Here is a 22936-nt window from a genome sequence, read left to right on the forward strand (position 1 = left end):
AGTGGTCCCGGGCAGCGACGCCAATTTGGGTGTTGTAATTCCAGTTAGGCTCTTGCTTGGGGACTGCTTGTGCCCCTATGGGCAGGGCTGGGGTTGTTTGGTGGACCTGGTCTGCATAAGTGCGGGCTTGCTCCCAGACTCGCTGGCGCTCCTCAGGGAGAAGGGTGTTAGAGAGGATCATGTAAATATCGTGAAAGGTGAGGCTGTAAGCTTGGAAGCGGGGTTGGAGGTATAGGAGCCTAAGCGTTTTTCGATTTGTGAAAGATCAGCCATAGAAAAGGGGACATGGACGTGAACGATGCCTTCTGCCCCTGCTGCTTCTCGCAGAGGAGCAAGGACAGGGAGGTGAGATCTGGAGCGAGTAGTAGGAGGGCTGAAAGGTGGAGGAAAGGAAGTAGGAGAGGTTGGAGAGGACGGGGAAGGAAGGCCGGGGTTGGCGGAAGGAGGTGAGGCTGCTGCCAGGGGCAGGGCCCTTGCGGGCTGGGCGGAAGCCGGGGGAAGGGCTGTGGATGGTGATATGGCGGGGGCTCATCGGCGGCATCAAAGTCAGGAGCGGAAGGAATGAGGGGGGTTGGGGAGGGTGACAGTTTGAGGGCCTTTAGGAGGAAAAACCCGTGGAGGTACAGGACCTCTGCCCATTTTCCTCTTCACTCACAATAGTTATAGAGATCCTGGAGGATACCAGGATCGAGGGACCCATAAGGGGGCCACTTGTTTTGGTTATCTAAGGGGTAAGTGGGCCAGTCTTGTGTGCAGTATTTAATTAGACGTTTTGGTTTAAGGTTGGCCGCTAAGCCTAGGGCTGACAAATTGTTTAGGAGGCATCGTAGGGGAGAGTCAGCCGGCAGGGATGCGGAGCCTCCCATAATGAGAGGAACGAATAGATGGTGATGAGCTAGGCAGGGCGTCCCCTGCTAGCCGCTTGCCACGGAGTGAGTCAGAGCCTCCGGATCGATCGTCACTGAAACGGAAGGACTGAGGAGCCTCTGAGAGGCGGGAGGCCATGGGTCACCTGGTACCAGGATTCTAACGAGAGAAGGAGAGAGGCCCAGGCCAGAGACGCGAGGAGGAGAGGGAGAAAACTCCGTTCCCTGCAGGCCGAGTCTAGAGTAAGATTTACGGCGGCCGAGAGCGGGAGGCTGAGACTGGAGTTGGTCGGCTAGTGTTGGACACCAGGAGGGGAGACTTACCGAGATGAGGCCAGTGTTGGGTGGAGAGGTTGGCAAACAGGAAAATGGGTGAAGACCGGCCGGGGTCTGGACCGAGCCCGAAGAGGGATCAGGATCCCATGGAAGGGTGGGGTGTTCTGGATCCGAGTCACGGCACCAATGAAAGAGGCCGGGCAAGGATCAGACTACACCGGTCGCGGTCAAGAGATCTTTATTGGAGGTAACGAGTGGAGAAGGAAGAGAAGAGAAGAGAGAGAGAGAGCTGCTGGTGTGCTGGGTTTTATATCCCTTGGGCCTATGTGGGGCGGGCCCAAGGGAAGACGGAAGATGCTTCTTTCTGATTGGCCCTCCTTTGGCGGGTTCAGACAGTGCCGGGTCAAGGAGGGGAGAAGAACCTGGAACTGGCGCCATTAAGGTACCCCTGTTGCCTAACAATAACTGTAGCACAAATGCTGGGAAGGGAAAAACAGAAGCATATTAATTGAGTTATTACCCTATGCATCAAGTGGTATAATATAATATCACTTGAAGGCAAACTGTGATAAGTTAAAGAATCATAAAACATATTCAATTAATCTAAAGTAGGCACAAAAAGAAGAAAAAGGAAATGAATAAGAAACAGAAAACAAATAATACTGTGGTAGATTTAAACCCAACTGTACTAGTCAGTGTTCTCTAGAAACAGAACTAATAGGATAGATGTATGTATGAAAGGGAGTTTATTAAGGAGTATTGACTCACATGATCACAAAGTGAAGTCCCACAATAGGCCATCTGCAAGCTGAGGAGCAATGAAGCCAGTCCGAGTCCCAAAACGTCAAAAGTAGGGAAGCCAACAGTGCAGCCTTCAGTCTGTGGCTGAAGGCCCGAGAGCCCCTGGAAAACCACTGGTGTAAGTCCAAGAGTCAAAAAGCTGAAGAACTTGGAGTCAGATGTTTGAGGGCAGGAAGCTTCCAGCATGGGAGAAAGATGTTTACTACAAACCCTAAAGCAACCACTAAAATAACACAACAAAGAATTATAGCTAATAAACCAAAAAAGTACCACCATGCCCAGCTACTTTTTTTTTTTTTTGAGACAGAGTTTTGCTCTTGTCGCCTAGGCTGAAGTGCAATGGCGTGACCTCGGCTCTCTGCAACCTCCTTCTCCCAGGTTCAAACGATTTTCCTGTCTCAACCTCTCATAGCTGGGATTACAGGCACCTCCCACTACACCTGGCTAATTTTTGTATTTTTAGTAGAGATGGGGGTTTCACCATGTGGGCCAGGCTGGTTTGAACTCTTGACCTCAGGTGATCCACCTGCCTCAGCCTCCCAAAGTGCTGGGATTACAGGCAGGAGCCACTGCACCCAGACAATTTTTTTATTTTTTTGTAGAGACAGGGTTTCACTATGTTGCCCAGGCTGGTCTTGAACTCCTGGCCTCAAGCAATCCTCCCACTTCAGAAATCCACTTTAAATATAAAGACACAGACCTGGCATGGTGGCTCACGCCTATAATCCCAGCACTCTGGGGGGCCAAGGCAGACAGATCTCTTGAGGCCAGGAGTTCAACACTAGCCTGGCCAAGATGGTGAAACCCCGTCTCTACTAAAAACACAAAAATTAGCCAGGTGTGGTGGAACACACTTATAGTCCCAGCTACTACTCAGAAGGCTGAGGCACAAGAATCCCTTGAACCTGAAAGGCAGAGGTTGCAGTGAGCTGAGATCGCACTGCTGCATTTCAGCCTGGGCAACAAAATGAGACTCTGTCTCAAAATAAATAAATAAACAAACGGACACACACAGGTTAAAATTTAAAAGGCGAAAAAGATATAACATGCTAAAACTAATTAAAAGAAAGCTAGAATGGCTCTGTTACTATCAAAGTAGATTTTTAAAAATAAAATGGGTCATTTAATAATGATAATGGGATAAATTTATCAAAAGATAATAATAATCCTAAGTTACTAGCAACAAACAATAGAGATTATTATTTGATGTAACATTCAAAACTTAATCAATGCAATTCACCATGTTAATAAACTAAAAGTGAATAACTGTTATTGTCTACATAGATGCAGAAAAAATATTGGACAAGACTTGCGGCCAGCCGAGCCAGGAATGCTGGCTATAGGGAGGAGCCACTGGAATGGGTTGGTTATAGGGAGGAGCCCACCATAGAGACCAAGAGAATCCAGCCTCATGTCCCAGATGAAAATGGGGATCACAGTGACAAAGATGAAGAGCTTCAAGTGATGGTTTTTAAAAAGGGAGACCTGTCAGTTGAAGAAGTCATGAAAATTAAAGCAGAAGTAAAGGCTGCCAAAGCAGATAAAGAACTAGCTCGAGCTGAGGGAAGAATCATGTATCAAAAACCAGTGAAGCACCAGTCAAGCGCCCCTCAGATGAAAAATATTCAGGTTTAACAGCAAGCCCAAAAAGAAGAAGACAAATTAAGATGCAATAAATCAGGACGCAGTCAAAAAGAACTCACAAAAACAAATAAAAAACAGTAGCCTCCTTTCTTTTGACAGTGAAGATGAAAATGAGTAAGTGTAAATATTTTGAATTTAGTCTACTTTGAAAGCATATGTGATGTTTTTTAAAGTAACATTTTTTTCCCTATTATAAAGATACTACAGGCCGGAGGCAGCAGTTCACACCTGTAATCCCAGCACTTTGGAAGGCTGAGGTGGGCAGATCACTTGAGGTCAGGAGTTCGAGACCAGCCTGGCCAACATGGTGAAACGCCATCTCTACTAATAATACAAAGATTGCCCGGGCACGGTGGCAGGCACCTGTAATCCCACCTACTCAGGAAGCTGAGGCAGGAGAATAGCTTAAATCCAAGAGGCAGAGGTTGCAGTGAGCTGAGATCAGGCCATTGTACTCCAGCCTGGGCAACAGAGCCAGACTTTTTCTCAAAAAAAAAAAAAAAAAAAAAAATCTACAAGTTACTTATAGAAAATTTAGGAAATGCAGGAAAAAATTTAATAAACTTCATCTATTCATCAACACCCCTCTGACTTAATATGCCAACTCTAGAAATTAGCTAGTATTAACATTTTGTTATTTCCCCTGTGTGGGTGTATATATATGTAAATTATATTTTTAAACAAAATAGATTTTGTTTGTGTAAACAAAAAAAGAAAAGCTTTAGACAAAATCCAACATTCGTGCCTGGCAAAAACTCTAACCAAACTTGAAATTGCAGGAAATTCCCTCAACCTGGTAAAACACATTTTTGAAAAACCTAGAATTAACATCATATTTAATGGCAAAAGATAGAATGCTTTCCCCCTAACATCAGGGATGAGATGACTCTATTTCTACTTACAATTATACTGGAGGTTCTAGCTTGGCCAATATGGCAAGAGAGAGAAGTAAAAGGCTCTTAGATTGGGAAGATTGAAGTAAAATGAATGGACTTCATTTGAATATAACATGATCATCTATGGAGAAAATCTAATAAAAAGGCCATTATAATAAATTTTAGTAGAGTTGTAGAATTCAAGATCAATATACAAAAGTCAACTTTTTTATATACTAGCAACAAACAGTCAGAAATTAAAATAAAAATATTACTTAATAGCATCAAAAATAAGAAATGCTTAGGTATAGACCTGACAAATTATGTGCAAGACCTACGCCCTGAAAACTACAAAACACTGCTTAGAGAGATTAGAGAAGACAATGTAAGTCCCCCAACGTTCTTCTTTATTTTTTTTCTTTCACTTTTTTGGCTATTCTAGGTTCTTTCCATTTCCAGAAACAACTCTTTAAGGTCTAACACCATACGTACTATCCATAAAGAGAAAATATTGATAAATGGGACTTTATCAACAGTAAGAGCTTATGTTTCTTAAAAGACATTGGTAAGAGATTAAAAAGATGAGTCACAGAATGTGAGAAAATATTTGCAAATCACATATCTGATAACAGACTTGAATCTAGAATATATAAAGAGAACTAAAACTCAAAACAAACAACTCAATAACAAATGAGCAAAAGATTTAAAAAGACATCTTCTAAAGAAGACATATGGAGGATGACAAGCACAAGAAAAGATGTTCAGCATCACTGATAATCAGGAAAATCCAAATTAAAACTACTGAATGATGGCTGGGCATGGTGGCTCAGGCCTGTAATCCCAGCACTTTGGGAGGACGAGGCAGGTGGATCACGAGGTCAGGAGATCAAGACCACCCTGGCTAACACGGTGAAACTCCCTCTCTACTAAAAACACAAAAACAAAAAATTAGCTAGGCGTGGTGGTGGGCGCCTGTAGTCCCAGCTACTCGGGAGGCTGAGGCAGGAGAATGGCGTGAACCCGGGAGATGGAGCTTGCAGTGAGCCAAGATTGTGCCACTGCGCTCTAGCCTGGGAGACAGAGTGAGACTCCATCTCAAAAAACAAAAAACAAAAAAAAAAAAATGAAACTACTGAATGTTACAAGGGACCCTACTACATACCTAATATTAGAATGTCTACAATTTTTAAAGACTGGCAATACCAAGTGTTAGCAAGGATATGGAGGAACTGGAACTGTCATACACTGCCGGAGGGTATATAAAATAGTATAACCTCTTTGGAAAACAGTTTGGCAATTCCTTAAAATGATAAATAAATACTGACTATGACCCACATATTCTACTCTTAGGTATTTACCCAAAATAACAAAAATATATGTCTATAAAAACACTTCTGGCCAGGCACAGTGACTCAGGCCTGTAATCCCAAAACTTTGGGAGGCTGAGGTGGGTGGATCACCTGAGGTCAGGAGTTCAAGAACAGCCTGGCCAACATGGTGAAACCCATCTCTACAAAAATACAAAAATTAGCCAGGCATGATGGCAGGTGCCTGTAATCACAGCTATGGGAGGCTGAGACGAAAGAATCGCTTGAATGCGGGAGGCAGAGGTTGCAGTGAGCCAAGATCGTGCCATTGCACTCCAGCCTAGGTGACAGAGTGAGACTCCATCTCAAAACAAACAAGTGACAACAAGTAAAAACACTGCTACAAATATATTCATAACAGTTTTATTTGTAATAACTTCAAACTGAGAAGACCCAAGTGTCCATAAACCTGTGACTGGATAGACAAATTGAGGTATATCAATGGAATGAAATACCACTTGGTAATAAAAATAAATGAACTATGATACAAGAAACAACTTGGATGAATCTCAAAATAATTAAGCTAAGTAAAAGAAAACAGACAAATAAGACTATGTAATAAATGATTCCATTTATAGAAAATACTAACTGCTCCTTGGTGACAGAAAACAGATCACTGGTTGCTTGGGGTTTGACAGAGAGTTATGGAGAAAAAATTTTAAAGGAGCATGAGAAAACTTTTGAGGTGATACCCTACTAATCAATCAAGTACTAGAAAATTATAACATAGTAAGGTTAGTATTATGATACAGGAAGATTAAGGTATTATGGAAGCACAGGAGTAGTGTGAGCGGTGGGATGAAATGGAAATGATATAGAAAGGATATCACAAAAGTCTTTCTGGATGAGAGACATCTAAATTGAGACCCAGACAAAGAATCAGGCAAAAGACAGTAGAGGTGCTTGTAAGGGATGTTTTCATGAAAAGAAAAAGCACATGCAAGACCCACATATGTAAGATCACAGGGTGCCACTGAGGAAGTGAAAGAAACCCAATATGGTTAGTTATCTACAATGTGGAATGAAGAGACAAGGGATGAGATTGGAGAAGTAAGCAGGTCCTTTTGGGTTCTTATGCAGTTTATACTCAACCCTAAATGTAGTGGGAAGGCATAAGGAAATTTTCCTTTCTTTCTTTCATTTTAACATTTCTAGCCACATTTTCTAAGATTTTTTTTTAAGATTTTATTTTTTTAAAAGAAGTTTTAGATTCAAAGCAGAGTTGTGAGGAAGGTAGAGACTTAACTTACATCCCCTGCTATCCCACATGCATTACTCCCACCACTGTCAACATCCCCCACCACAGTGGTACATTTGTTACAATTGATGAACCCACATTGACACATCAAAATCACCTGAAGTCCATAGTTTAGGGTTCAGACTTTGTGTTGTACATTCTGTGGGTTTGGACAAATGCAGAATAACACGTATCTATCATTATGGTATCATACAGAGTATTTTCACTGCTATAAAAGTCCTCTGTGCTCTGCCCATTCATTCCTCCCCCATCCCCAAGTTTCACTGCAATAACATTTCAATATTGGTGTGCTTTAATCTTTCAAAAATGAGAATTTACCACACGAACACATCAGAGCAATTATTATTAATTTATTTCTGTAGGGTATATTTCCATTATGGAATTATTAGGTCAAAAACTTAAAATTATTTATTTTAATCATTATACATATATAGGTTAAAACGTATAATTAATATTAAAATATATAATGATTAGATATATGTATAGTTACTATCTAAAAACATATAGTTACTCTCTAAAATGAGGTAGCCATTCTCATATCTACCGAAGACATGGTTATTTCCCCACACTCTGAATGGTATCAGTCTTTTAAATTTTTGCTAATCTAATGGGTTAAAAAATGGAGCTGCCTTTTAGATTTATTTTTGTTTCTTTCATACTGGTGGTGCTTCTTCTACATCTACTGCCACTCCAAATGCTATTGTCCTTTACTGAGCACTAACTATGTAGCAGAAATAGTTTTCAAAACTTTGTCTTCTATTGATTAACTCTTGTAACCCTACAAAGTTAAGCACCATCATTTTTTCCATTTTAGAGGAGGAAACTAAACTTTAGATAGATCAAGTAATTTTTAGCAGGTCATACGGACAGGTTTTAAATGCTGTCTTTCTAACACCCAAAACTCATAATTTTAGGTGAACATCTCTTCGTATGTGTATTAGTCATTAGCATTCCTCCTTATAAAATGTGTTTGTAGTCTTAGCCTATTTTCTCCTATGTGATTTTATTTTTATTATTGATTTGTAATAATTCTTTATATGTAATGCTTAGGAGCCATTTAATATATATTACAAGCATTTTCTTCTAGCATAAAAAAACTTCCTATATAAGTTACCAATTATATATGCAGAAAAGTGTACATATAAATTTATAGCTTACTAAATTTTGACAAACAACACTCTCGTGTAATATATTTAATAAAAAGAAGATTACCAGTACCCTGGACTTATCCTCATGTTCTCTTTTAGTTACTTCCCGTGCCAAGGGTAACCACCATCCTGATTTCTAATGGCACTGATTTGTATCATCTGTGCTTGTACTTTATATAATTGTACTTTATACAATTGTAGTTTATATAATTGAAATAATGTGTTCTCTTTTGTATCTGGCCTTTTTCATTCAATATATATTTTTGTTTATTCAATGGTATATATATTACATATATTATATATGTATTGTATATATTATATAATATATATAATATATATATAATGACAACACAAATATATATATTTGCCATAACAGAATACCTGGAGACTGAGTAATGTATAAAGGACAGAAATTTATTTCTCGCAGTTCTGGAGACTGGGAAGTCCAAGACCATTCTACTTGTAGGTTCGGTCTCTGATGAGGTTTCATTCCACATAGATGGTACTGTCTGGGTGTGCTTACATGGCAGAAAGGCAGAAGCACAAAAGGGGTGAATGCTGTGGACTCATAGGGCAGAAGAGAAGAAGAGCATGATAAAGGGCCTAAGCTGGTTCCCTCCAGCCTTTTATAAGACACTAATTCATGCCCTCATGACTTAGTCACTCCCTAAAAGGCCTCAGCTCTTTTTTTTTATTTATTTTTATTTTTTTATATTTATTTATTTATTTATTTATTTACATTTTTTTTTATTATTATACTTTAGGTTTTAGGGTACATGTGCACAATGTGCAGGTTTGTTACATATGTATCCATGTGCCATGTTGTTTTCCTGCACCCATTAACTCGTCATTTAGCATTAGGTATATCTCCTAATGATGTCCCTCCCCTCTCCCCCCACCCCACAACAGTCCCCAGAGTGTGATGTTCCCCTTCCTGTGTCCATGAGTTCTCATTATTCAATTCCCACCTATGAGTGAGAACATGTGGTGTTTGGTTTTTTGTCCTTGCGATAGTTTACTGAGAATGATGTTTTCCAGTTTCATCCATGTCCCTACAAAGGACATGAACTCATCATTTTTTGTGGCTGCATAGTATTCCATGGTGTATATGTGCCACATTTTCTTAATCCAGTCTATCGTTGTTGGACATTTGGGTTGGTTCCAACTCTTTGCTATTGTGAATAGTGCCGCAACAAATATACGTGTGCATGTGTCTTTATAGCAGCATGATTTATAATCCTTTGGGTATATACCCAGTAATGAGATGGCTGGGTCAAATGGTATTTCTAGTTCTAGATCCCTGAGGAATCGCCACACTGACTTCCACAATGGTTGAACAAGTTTACAGTCCCACCAACAGTGTAAAAGTGTTCCTATTTCTCCACATCCTCTCCAGCACCTGTTGTTTCCTGACTTTTTAATGATGACCATTCTAACTGGTGTGAGATGGTATCTCATTGTGGTTTTGATTTGCATTTCTCTGATGGCCAGTGATGATGAGCATTTTTTCATGTGTTTTCTGGCTGCATAAATGTCTTCTTTTGAGAAGTGTCTGTTCATGTCCTTTGCCCACTTTTTGATGGGGTGGTTTGTTTTTTTTTTGTAAATTTGTTTGAGTTCATTGTAGATTCTGGATATTAGCCCTTTGTCAGATGAGTAGGTTGCAAAAATTTTCTCCCATTCTGTAGGTTGCCTGTTCATTCTGATGGTAGTTTCTTTTGCTGTGCAGAAGCTCTTTAGTTTAATTAGATCCCATTTGTCAATTTTGGCTTTTGTTGCCATTGCTTTTGGTGTTTTAGACATGAAGTCCTTGCCCATGGCTATGTCCTGAATGGTATTGCCTAGGCTTTCTACTAGGGTTTTTATGGTTTTAGGTCTAACATGTAAGTCTTTAATCCATCTTGAATTAATTTTTGTATAAGGTGTAAGGAAGGGATCCAGTTGCAGCTTTCTACATATGGCTAGCCAGTTTTCCCAGCACCATTTATTAAATAGGCAATCCTTTCCCCATTTCTTGTTTTTGTCAGGTTTGTCAAAGATCAGATAGTTGTAGATATGCGGCATTATTTCTGAGGGCTCTGTTCTGTTCCATTGATCTATGTCTCTGTTGTGGTACCAGTACCATGCTGTTTTGGTTACTGTAGCCTTCTAGTATTGTTTGAAGTCAGGTAGCGTGATGCCTCCAGCTTTGTTCTTTTGGCTTAGGATTGACTTGGTGATGCGGGCTCTTTTTTGGTTCCATATGAACTTTAAAGTAGTTTTTTCCAATTCTGTGAAGAAAGTCATTGGTAGCTTGATGGGGATGGCATTGAATCTATAAATTACCTTGGGCAGTATGGCCATTTTCATGATATTGATTCTTCCAACCCATGAGCATGGAATGTTCTTCCATTTGTTTTTATCCTCTTTTATTTCATTGAGCAGTGGTTTGTAGTTCTCCTTGAAGAGGTCCTTCACATCCCTTGTAAGTTGGATTCCTAGGTATTTTATTCTCTTTGAAGCAATTGTGAATGGGAGTTCACACATGATTTGGCTCTCTGTTTGTCTGTGATTGGTGTACAAGAATGCTTGTGATTTTTGTACATTGATTTTGTATCCTGAGACTTTGCTGAAGTTGCTAATCAGCTTAAGGAGATTTTGGGCTGAGACAATGGGGTTTTCTAAATATACAATCATGTCATCTGCAAACAGGGACAATTTGACTTGCTCTTTTCCTACTTGAATACCCTTTATTTCCTTCTCCTGCCTGATTGCCCTGGCCAGAACTTCCAGCACTATGTGGAATAGGAGTGGTGAGAGAGGGCATCCCTGTCTTGTGCCTGTTTTCAAAGGGAATGCTTCCAGTTTTTGCCCATTCAGTATAATATTGGCTCTGGGTTTGTCATAGATAGCTCTTATTATTTTGAGATATGTCCCATCAATACCTAATTTATTGAGAGTTTTTAGCATGAAGCGTTGTTGAATTTTGTCAAAGGCCTTTTCTGCATCTATTGAGATAATCAGGTGGTTTTTGTCTTTGGTTCTGTTTGTATGCTGGATTACATTTATTGGTTTGCATATGTTGAACCAGCCTTGCATCCCAGGGATGAAGCCCACTTGATCATGGTGGATAAGCTTTTTGATGTGCTGCTGGATTCGGTTTGCCAGTATTTTATTGAGGATTTTTGCATCAATGTTCATCAAGGATATTGGTCTGACATTCTATTTTTGGTTATGTCTCTGCCAGGCTTTGGTATCAGGATGATGCTGGCCTCATAAAATGTGTTAGGGAGGATTCCCTCTTTTTCTATGAATTAGAATAGTTTCAGAAGGAATGGTACCAGCTCCTCCTTGTACCTCTGGTAGAATTCGGCTGTGAATCCATCAGGTCCTGGACTCTTTTTGTTTGGTAAGCTATTGATTATTGCCACAATTTCAGAGCCTGTTATTGGTCTATTCAGAGATTCAACTTCTTCCTGGTTTAGTCTTGGGAGGGTGTATTTGTCAAGGAATTTATCCATTTCTTCTAGATTTTCTAGTTTATTTGCATAGAGGTGTTTGTAGTATTCTCTGATGGTAGATTGTATTTCTGTGGGATTGGTAGTGATATCCCCTTTTTCATTTTTTATTGCAGATATTTGATTCTTCTCTCTTTTCTTCTTTATTAGTCTTGCTAGTGGTCTATTAATTTTGTTGATCTTTTCAAAAAACCACCTCCTGGATTCATTAATTTTTTGAAGGGTTTTTTGTGTCTCTATTTCCTTCAGTTCTGCTCTGATTTTAGTTATTTCTTGCCTTCTGCTAGCTTTTGAATGTGTTTGCTCTTGCTTTTCTAGTTCTTTTAATTGTGATGTTAGGGTGTCAATTTTGGATCTTTCCTGCTTTCTCTTGTGGGCATTTAGTGCTACAAATTTCCCTCTACACACTGCTTTGAATGCGTCCCAGAGATTCTGGTATGTTGTGTCTTTGTTCTCGTTGGTTTCAAAGAACATCTTTATTTCTGCCTTCATTTCATTATGTACCCAATAGTCATTCAGGAGCAGGTTGTTCAGTTTCCATGTAGTTGAGCGGTTTTGAGTGAGTTTCTTAATCCTGAGTTCTAGTTTGATTGCACTGTGGTCTGAGAGACAGTTTGTTATAATTTCTGTTCTTTTACATTTGCTGAGGAGAGCTTTACTTGCAACTCTGTGGTCAATTTTGGAATAGGTGTGGTGTGGTGCTGAAAAAAATGTATATTCTGTTGATTTGGGGTGGAGAGTTCTGTAGATGTCTATTAGGTCCACTTTGTGTAGAGCTGAGTTGAATTCCTGGGTATCCTTGTTAACTTTCTGTCTCGTTGATCTGTCTAATGTTGACAGTGGGGTGTTAAAATCTCCCATTATTATTGTGTGGGAGTTTAAGTCCCTTTGTAGGTCACTCAGGACTTGCTTTATGAATCTGGGTGCTCCTGTGTTGGGTGCATATATATTTAGGATAGTTAACTCTTCTTTTTGAATTGATCCATTTACCATTATGTAATGGCCTTTTTGTCACTTTGGTCTTGGTTGGTTTAAAGTCTATTTTATCAGAGACTAGGATTGCAACCCCCGCCTTTTTTTGTTTTCCATTTTCTTGATAGATCTTCCTCCATCCCTTTATTTTGAGTCTATGTGTGTCTCTGCACATGAGATTGGTTTCCTGAATACAGCACACTGATGGGTCTTTACTCCTTATCCAGTTTGCCAGTCTGTGTCTTTTAATTGGAGCATTTAGTCCATTTACATTTAAAGTTAATATTGTTATGTGCGAATTTGATCCTGTCATTATGATGTTAGCTGGTTATTTTGCTCGTTAGTTGATGCAGTTTCTTCCTAGCCTTGATGGGCTTTACAATTTGGCATGTTTTTGCAGTGGCTGGTACCAGTTATTCCTTTGCATGTTTAGTGCTTCCTTCAGGAGCTCTTTTAGGGCAGGCCTGGTGGTGACAAAATCACTCAGCATTTGCTTGTCTGTAAAGTATTTTTTTTTCTCCTTCACTTATGAAGCTTAGTTTGGCTGGATATGAAATTCTGGGCTGAAAATTCTTTTCTTTAAGAATGTTGAATATCGGCCCCCACTCTCCTCTGGCTTGTAGAGTTTCTGCTGAGAGATCCGCTGTTAGTCTGATGGGCTTCCCTTTGTGGGTAACCCGACCTTTCTCTCTGGCTGCCCTTAACATTTTTTCCTTCATTTCAACTTTGGTGAATCTGACAATTATGTGTCTTGGAGTTGCTCTTCTCGAGGAGTATCTTTGTGGCATTCTCTGTATTTCCTGAATCTGAATCTTGGTCTGCCTTGCTAGATTGGGGAAGTTCTCCTGGATAATATCTTGCAGAGTGTTTTCCAGCTTGGTTCCATTCTCCCCGTCATTTTCAGGTACACCAATCAGACGTAGGTTTGTTCTTTTCACATAATCCCAAATTTCTTGGAGGCTTTATTCATTTCTTTTTATTCTTTTTTCTCTAAACTTCCCTTCTCGCTTCATTTCATTCATTTCATCTTCCATCACTGATACCCTTTCTTCCATTTGATCGTTTCAGCTACCGAGGCTTCTGCAATCTTTGCGTAGTTCTCTATACTTGGCTTTCAGCTCCATCAGCTCCTTTAAGCCCTTCTCTCCATTGGTTATGCTAGTTATCCATTCATCTATTTTTTTTTTTCAAAGTTTTTAACTTCTTTGCTATTGATTTGAATTTCCTCCCATAGCTTGGAGTAGTTTGATCGTCTGAAGCCTTCTTCTCTCAACTCATCAAAGTCATTCTCCATCCAGCTTTGTTCCATTGCTGGTGAGGAACTGCGTTCCTTTGGAGGAGGACAGGTGCTCTGCTTTTTAGAGTTTCCAGTTTTTCTGCTCTGTTTTTTACCCATCTTTGTGGTTTTATCTACTTTTGGTCTTTGATGATGGTGATGTACAGATGGGTTTTTGGTGTGGATGTCCTTTCTATTTGTTAGTTTTCCTTCTACCAGACAGGACTCTCAGCTGCAGGTCTGTTGGAGTTTGCTAGAGGTCCACTCCAGACCCTGTTTGGCTGGGTGTCAGCAGCGGTGGCTGCAGAACAGTGGATTTTCGTGAGACCACAAATTTAGCTGTCTGATAGTTCCTCTGAAGTTTTGTCTCAGAGGAGTACTTGGCCACGTGAGGTGTCGGTCTGTCCCTACTGGGGAGTGCCTCCCAGTTAGGCTGCTCCCGGGTCAGGGACCCACTTTAGGAGGCAGTGTGTCTGTTCTCAGATCTCCAGCTGTGAGCTGGGAGAACCTCTTCTCTCTTCGAAGCTCTCAGTCAGATAGGGACATTTAAGTCTGCAGAGGTTCCTGCTGACTTTTTGTTTGTCTGTGCCCTGTCCCCAGAGGTGGAGCCTACAGAGGCAGGCAGGCCCCCTTGAGCTGTGGTGGGCTCCACCCAGTTCGAGCTTCCTGGCTGCTTTGTTTACTGAAGCAAGCCTGGGCAATGGCGGGCGCCCCTCCCCCAGCCTCGCTGCCATCTTGCAGTTTGATCTCAGACTGCTGTGCTAGCAATCAGCGAGACTCCGTGGGCATAGGACCTTCCGAGCCAGGGGTGGGACACAATCTCCTGGTGTGCCGTTTTCCAGGCCCATTAGAAAAGCACAGTATTAGGGTGGGACTGACCTGATTTTCCAGGTGCCATCTGTTACCCCTTTCTTTGACTAGGAAAGGGAACTCCCTGACCCCTTGCACTACCCGAGTGAGGCAATGCCTAGCCCTGCTTCGGCTCGCACACAGTGCGCTGCACCGACTGTCCTGCACCCACTGTTTGGCACTCCCTAGTGAGATGAACCTGGTACCTCAAATGGAAATGCAGAAATCACCCATCTTCTGTGTCACTCAGGCTGGGAGCTATAGACCGGAGCTGTTCCTATTCGGCCATCTTGGCTCCACCAAGGCCTCGGCTCTTAATGCCACCACAATGGGGATTAAATTTCAACACATACATTTTGAGGAACATTCAGACTATAGCACACATAAAGTTGTAGATGATTCACACTCATTGTGTAAACATACCATAATTTACTGATCTAGTGGCTTCCAGCTTTACTTATCTGTAGCTTCCAGTTTCCACCTATTATATTTATGAAATTACTGTTTTGACCTCTATAGCTTTATGGTATTTTAATATCCTTCTTCCCTACTCCACCCCCAAATCATCTTTTGCCAAAATTTGAGAGAAGTTTTGATTTTAAAATAATTTTATAACTTTCTTTTACTACACCTCAAAAGAAAAAAAGGGCAGGGGTTGTCATCTAAATTATATTAATTTGTTTCAAATTAATCTTTTTTACAAATTTCTTATGATTTTTAAATAGTCAATCATGCCAAAAACAAATAAAAGTCATCTTGTGTCTTTATTTCTACTATATTAACACTTAATTTCTTTTCTATTCTTTCTGCTGTAGCTAGGATTTCTAAAACAACGTCTTCTTAAGCCACAAGAGGGAATTTATTGGAAGGATATTGACAAAGTCTGAAGAACCAGGCCTAGCATTAGGACAGGGAACTATTGAATATTTTCTTCTATCTGTGTAATAGTTTTTTTCAAGATTTAAAGTGAAGAAAGAGCCGTCCAACTGGCTGAACATAGGTCTCTTGCCCATGCTTGTCAGTATTAGAGCAGTGAGAAGATATGGCTCCACTTAAACTTCCCAATAGGCAGGTCAACTAATTCAGTTGCAGTGCAAAAGATTTCCTCATGACAAATCCCAATCTCCACATACTGCCTCTGGCCACCACTGATTTGCATTTTATCACCTTAAATTATATTAATTTTCTCTAAAATTTTATATAAATGAATTATATAAAACGTGTGCCTTTTTCTATCTAGCTGCTTTTTTTTTTCTCTTAATCTGACATCTTTTGCTCTGGTTAATGTTTTTCAGATTCATCCATGTTTTTCTATCTATCAATAATTTGTTTTCTTTTATTGCTGAGTAATATTCCATTGAATGGATATATCAAATTTGTATATTCATTCACTCGTCTGGATATTTTGGTTGTTTCCATTTTGGGGCTATTACAAGTAAAGCTGCTATTAATATTCTTATGCAAGTCCGTATGTTCTCATTTCTCTTTGGTAAGTACTAAGGAGTGGAATTGCTGGGTCATGTGGTAAATGTATATTTAACTTTACAAGAAACTGTGAAGATGTTTTGCAAAGTGATTGTAACTTTTTACATTCTCACCAATAATGAATGAGAGTTCCACTTGCCTCATATCCTCACTAACACTTGGTGTGGTCAGTCTTTTTAATTCTAGTCATTTGGGTGCATGTGTAGTGGTATAACATTGTAGCTTATTTTGTATTTCTCTGATAACAAATGATGTTAAGTATCTTTTCATGTACTTATCAGCTATTTACATATTTTCCTTTTAATTTTTGTGGGTATATAGTTGGTGTATATATTTATGGGGTACGTGAGAAGTTTTGATACAGGCATGCAATGTGAAATAAGCACATCATGAAGAATGGTATATCCGTCCTCTTAAGCATTTATCCACTGAGTTGTAAATAATTCAATTATACTCTTTAAGTTATTTAAAAATGTACATTTAAGTTATAAATTACTATAGTTACCCTGTTGTGGTATCAAATAGTAGGTCTTATTCATTCTTTCTAATTTTTTGTACCCATTAACAATCCCCACCTCCCCACTGTCACCCCACTACCCTTCCCAGCCACTGGTAACCATCCTTCTACTCTCTGTGTCCATGAGTTTGTTTTGATTTTTAGATCCCACAAATAATTAACAACATGCAACGTTTGTCTTTCTGTGCCTGGCTTATTGCATTTAACACAATCATCTCTAGTCCCATCCATGTTGGTGCAAATGACTGAATCTCATTCTTTTTTATGGCTGAATAGTACTCCATTGTGTATCTACCACATTTTCTTTATCCATTCATCTGGTGATGAACACTTAGGCTGCTTCCAAATCTTAGCTTTTGTAAGCACTGCTGCAACAAACATAGGAGTCCAGATATCTCTTCAATATACTGATTTTCTTTCTTTGGGAAATATACTGGGATTGCTGGATCATATGGTAGTTCAATTTTGAGTTTTTTGAGGAACCTCCAAACTGTTCTCCATAGTGGTTGCACTAATTTACATTCCCACCAACAGTATACAAGGGTCCCCTTTTCTCCACATCCTTGCCAGCATTTGTTATTGCCTGCCTTTGGATATAAGCCATTTTAACTGGGGTGAGATTATATTCTTATTCTTATTGTAGCTTTGATTTGCATTTCTCTGATGATCAATAATGTTGAGCACTTTTTTTTTTTTTGGACGAAGTCCTTCTCTGTCACCCAGGCTGGAGTGCAGTGGCATGATTTCTGCTCACTGGAACCTCCGCCTCCCAGGTTCAAGCGATTCTCCTGCTTCAGCCTCCTGAGTAGCTGGCATTGCAGATGTGCACCACCATGCCCTACTAATTTATGAATTTTTAGTAGGGATGGGGTTTCACCATGTTGGCCAGGCTGGTCTCAAACTCTTGACGTCCGGTGATCCGCCTGCCTAGGCCTCCCAAAGTGCTGAAATTACAGGTGTGAGGCACCGCACCTGACCATTGAGTACCTTTTTATAAGCCTGTTTGCCATTTGTGTGTCTTCTTTTGAGAACTGTCTATTCAAATCTTTTGCCCATCTTTTGATCAGATTATTAGATTTTTTTCTATACAGTTGTTTGAGCTCTTTATATATTCTGGTTGTTAATCCCTTGTCAGACAGGTAGCTTGCAAATATTTTCTCCCATTCTGTGGGTTGTCTCTTCACTTTATTGATTGTATAATTTGCTTTATAGAAGCTTTTTAACTTGATGTGATCTCATTTGTTCATTTTTGCTTAGGTTGCCCGTGCTTGTGGGCTGCTGCTGAAAAACTTTTTGCCCAGATCTATGTCCTAGAGATTTTTCCTTGTGTTTTCTTGTAGTAGTTTCATGGCTTGAGGTCTGACATTTAAGTCTTTAATCCATTTTGATTTGATTTGATTTTTTGTGTGTGTGTGTGACAGAGTCTTGCTCTGTCACCCAGGCTGGAGTGCAGTGGCATGATCTCTGGCTCACTGCAACCTCCACCTTCTGGCTTCAAGCGATTCCCTGTTGCAGCCTCCTGAGTAGCTGGGATTACAGGTGTGGACCACCACACCCAGCTAATTGTTGTATTTTTAGTGGAGACAGGGTTTCACCATGTTGTCCAGGCTGGTCTCAAACTCCTGACCTCAGGTGATCCACCCCTCTTGGCCCCCGAAAGTGCTAGGATTACAGGAGTGAGCCACCACACCTGACCTTGATTTGATTTTTGTGTATTGCAAGAGATAAGGGTATAATTTCATTCTTCTGCATATGGATATCCACTGTTCCAGCACCATTTATTGTAGAGACTGTCTTTTCCCCAGTGTATGTTCTTGAACCTTTGTTGCAAATGAGTTCACTGTAGGTGTGTGGATTTATTTCTGGGTTCTCTATTCTGTTCCATTAGTATATGTGGCTGTTTTTTATGCCAGTAGCAGTATAATTTGAAGTCAGGTAATGTGATTCCTCTAGTTTTGTTCTTTTGGCTTAGGATAGCTTTGGCAATTCTGGATCTTTTGTGGTTCCATATAAATTTTAGAATTGTTTTTTCTATTTCTATGAAGAATATTATTGGCATTTTGATAGGGATTGCATTAAATTTGTAGATTGCTTTGAGTAGTATGGACATTTTAACAATATTGATTCTTTCAATACAAAAACATGGAATATTTTTTAATTTTGGGGGGCCCTCTTCCATTTCTTTCATCAGTGTTTTATAGTTTTCATTATAGAGATCTTTCAGTCTTTTAGTTAGATTAATTTCTAGGTATTTAATTTTATGTGTGGCTATCGTAAATGGGATTACTTTTTAATTTCTTTTTCATATTGTTTGCTGTTGGCATATAGAAATGCTACTGGTTTTGTATGTTGATTTCATATCCAGCAACTTTACTGAATTTGTTGATCCGTGCTAATAGATTTCTTGTGGAGTCTTTCGGTTTTTCCAAATATAAGATCATATCATCTGCAAACAAGGATACTTTGACTTGTTTCTTTCCAACTTGGATGCTCTTTATATCTTTCTCTTGTCTGATTGTTCTAGCTAGGACTTCCAATACTATGTTGACTAACACTGGTGACATTGTTTGACCTTGCCATGTTGCAGATCTTAGAGGAAAGGCTTTCAGGTTTTCCCCATTTAGTATGATACTAGCTGTGCATCTGTCATATATGCTTTTATTATCTTAAGGTATGTTCCCTCTATCCCTGGATTTTTTAAGGTTTGCATCATGAAGGGATGTTGAATTTTATCAAATGCTTTTTCAGCATCAATTAAAATGGTTATATGTCTTTTATCCTTCATTTTGTTAATATGATGTATCACATTGATTGATTTGAGTAAGTTGAACCATCTTTGCATCCCAGGGATAAATCCTAGGACATAAAGAAGATCTTTCTAATATATTCTTGAATTCAGTTTGCTAGTATTCTGTTGAGGATGTTTGCATCAATATTCATCAAAGATATTGGGCTGTGGGGTTTTTTTGCTTGTTTTGGGGTTTTTTTTTATTACGTGTCTTTATCTGGTTTTGGTATCATGGTAATACTGGCCTTCTATAATGCGTTTGGGAGTGTTCCCTTCCTCTCTATTTTTCAGAATAGTTTCAGTAGGATTGATATTAGTTATTTAAATGTTTGGTAGAATTCAGCAGTGAAGCCATCAGGTCCTGGGCTTTTCCTTAGTAGGAGACTTTTTATGACAGCTTTGATCTCATTACTTGTTATTGGTCTGTTCAGGTTTTGGATTTCTTTCTGATTCAATTTTTGCAGGTTGTATGTATCTAGGAACGTATCCATTTCTTCTAAATTTTCCAATTTATTGGCATACAGTTGCTCATAAAACTACTAATGACCCTTTGAATTTCTGCAGTATCAATTGTAATGTCTCCTTTTTCATTTCTGGTTTTATTTATTTAAATCTTCTCTCTTTTTTTCTTAGTTTGACTAAAGGCCAATTTGTCAATTTTGTTTAACTTTTCAAAAAATCAGCTTTTTGTTTCATTGACCCTTTGTATTTTTAAAATTTCAATTTCATTTATTTCTGCTCTGATCTTTGTTATTTCTTTTCTTCTACTGATTTGGGGTTTGCTTTAGATTAAATTATTTGAAGTTTTTCCTCTTTTTTGATGTAGGCGCTTACAGCTATAAACTTCCCTCTTAGTACTGTTTTTGCTATATCCCATAAGTTTTGATAGGTTGTGTTTCCATTATCATTTGTTTCCAGAAATTTTCTTCTTAATTTCTCCATTGACCCGCTGGTCATTCATGAGCATGTTATTTAATTTCGATGTATTTGCATGGTTTCCTAAATTCCTCTTATTATTAATTTCTAGTTTTATTGCATTGTGGTCAGAGAAGATGCTTGATATTATTTCAATTTTTTACATGTTTTAAGTCCTGTTTTACAACCTAACATATGGTCTATCCTTGAGAATAATCCAGGTGCTAAAGAAGAGAATGTGTATTCTGCAGCTCTTGGATGAAATGTTCTGTAAATATCTATTAGATCCATTTGGTCTACAGTGCACATTAAGCCTGATATTTCTTCATTGATTTCCTGTCTGGAAGATCTGTCCAATGATGAAAGTAGGGTGTTGAATTCTCCAGCTATTATTTTATTGAAGCCCATCTCTCTCTTTAGCTGTAGTAATATTTCATTTATATATCTGGGTGCTCCTGTGTTGGGTGCATATATATTTAAAATTGTTATATCCACTTGCTGAATTGTCCCCTTTATCACTCTATAGTGACCTTGTCTCTTCTTACATGTTTCCTCTTGAAATCTATTTTGTCTGATGTAGTGATTCCTACTCTTTTTTGGTTTCTGTTGGCATGGAATATCTTTTTCCATTCCTTTGTTTTCAGTCTGTGTGTGTCTTTATAGGTGATGTGTGTTTCTTGTAGGCAACAGATCAATGGGTCTTGTTTTTTCAATCCATTCAGCCAGTCTATGTCTTTTGATTGGAGAGTTTAGTCCATTTACATTCAATGTTATTATTGATGTTAGAACTTACTCCTGCCATTTTATTACTTGTTTTCTGCTTGTTCCGTAGTCTTTTCTTCCTTCTTTCTTACAGTCCTGTCTTCCTCCAGTGAAGATAATTTTCTCAGGTGATATGATTAATTTCTTGCTTTTTATTTTTTGTGCATCCATTGTATGTCTTTTGGTTTGAGATTACCATGAGGCTTGCAAATACTATCTTATAACCCATTATTTTAACCTGATAACAACACTATTTGCAAAAACAAACAAACTAGCAAATAGAAAACTAATAAAAAATCACCTTAACTTTGTTACCCCACTTTTTTTAACTTTTTTTTGTTTCTATTTATACCTTATTATACTATGTCTTGAAATGTTGTTTTTGTTATTTTTGATTGGTTTGGTCATTTAGTTTTTCTACTTAGAATAAGAGTAGTTTACACACTGCAGTTACAGTGTTATAATATTCTGTGTTTTTCCATGTACTTACTATTACTAGTTAGTTTTGTACCTTCAGGTGATTGTTTATTGCTCATTAATACTTAATTCTTTCTGAATGAAGTACTCCCTTTAGCATTTCTTGTAGGACAGTTCTGGTATTGATGAAATCCCCCAGATTTTGTTTGTCTGGGGAAGTCTTTATTTCTCCTTCATGTTTGAATAATATTTTCACCAGATAAATAATTCTAGGGTAAAAATTTTTTTCCTTCAGCATTTTAAATATGTCATGCCACTCTCTTCTGGCTTGTGAGGTTTCCACTGAAAAGTCTGTTGTCACACATATTGGAGCTCCATGGTATGTTATTTGTTTCTTTTCTCTTGCTACTTCCAGGATACTTTCTTTATCCTTGACTTTTGGGAGTTTGATTATTAAATGCCTTGACGTAGTCTTCTTTGGATTAAATCTGCTTGGTGTTCTATAACTTTCTTGTACTTGGATACTGATATCTTTCTCTAGGTTTGGGAAGTTATCTGTTATTATCCCTTAGAATAAACTTTCTATGCCTACCTCTTCCTCTACCTCCACTTTAAAGCCAATAACTCTTAGATTTGCCTTTCTGAGGATGTTTTCTAGATCCTGTAGGCATGCTTCATTGTTTTTTACTCTTTTTTCTTTTGTCTCCTCTGGTTGTGTGTTTTCAAATAGCCTCCCTTCAAGCTCACTAATTCTTTCTTCTGCTTAATTTATTCTGCTATTAAAGGACTCCAATGCATTCTTCAGTATTCCAATTGCATTTTTCAGCTCCATAATTTCTGCTTTATTCTTTTTAATTATTACAATCTCTTTGTTAAATTTATCTGATAGAATTCTGAATTCCTTCTCTGTATTATCTTGAATTTCTTTGAGTTTCCTCAATGCAGCTATTTAGAATTCTCTGTCTAAAAGGTTACATATCTTTGTTTCTCCAGGATTGGTCCCTGTTTCCTTATTTAGTTCATTTAGTGAGGTCATGTTTTCCTGGATGGTGTTGATACTAGTAGATGTTCTTCGGTCTCTGAGCATTGAAGAGAGGTATTTATTGTAGTCTTCATTGTCTGGGCTTGCTTGTAGCTGTCATTCTGGGGAAGGCTTTCCAGATATTTGAAAGGACTTGGGTGTTGTGATCTAAGCTGTTTCTGCTTTAAGGGGTACTCCAAGC

The 22936-nt window shown here is 38.8% G+C and overlaps 1 pseudogene; it reads left to right on the forward strand.

Moving 5' to 3' along the window:
- The first annotated feature begins 1234 nt into the window (after positions 1-1234).
- On the forward strand, positions 1235-3705 carry LOC116472473 (uncharacterized protein KIAA1143-like; annotated as a pseudogene).
- The last annotated feature ends 19231 nt before the right edge of the window (positions 3706-22936 follow it).

The sequence above is a fragment of the Hylobates moloch genome, unplaced genomic scaffold, assembly GCF_009828535.3.
Source record: "Hylobates moloch isolate HMO894 unplaced genomic scaffold, HMol_V3 SCAFFOLD_8, whole genome shotgun sequence".
Lineage (NCBI taxonomy): Eukaryota > Metazoa > Chordata > Mammalia > Primates > Hylobatidae > Hylobates > Hylobates moloch.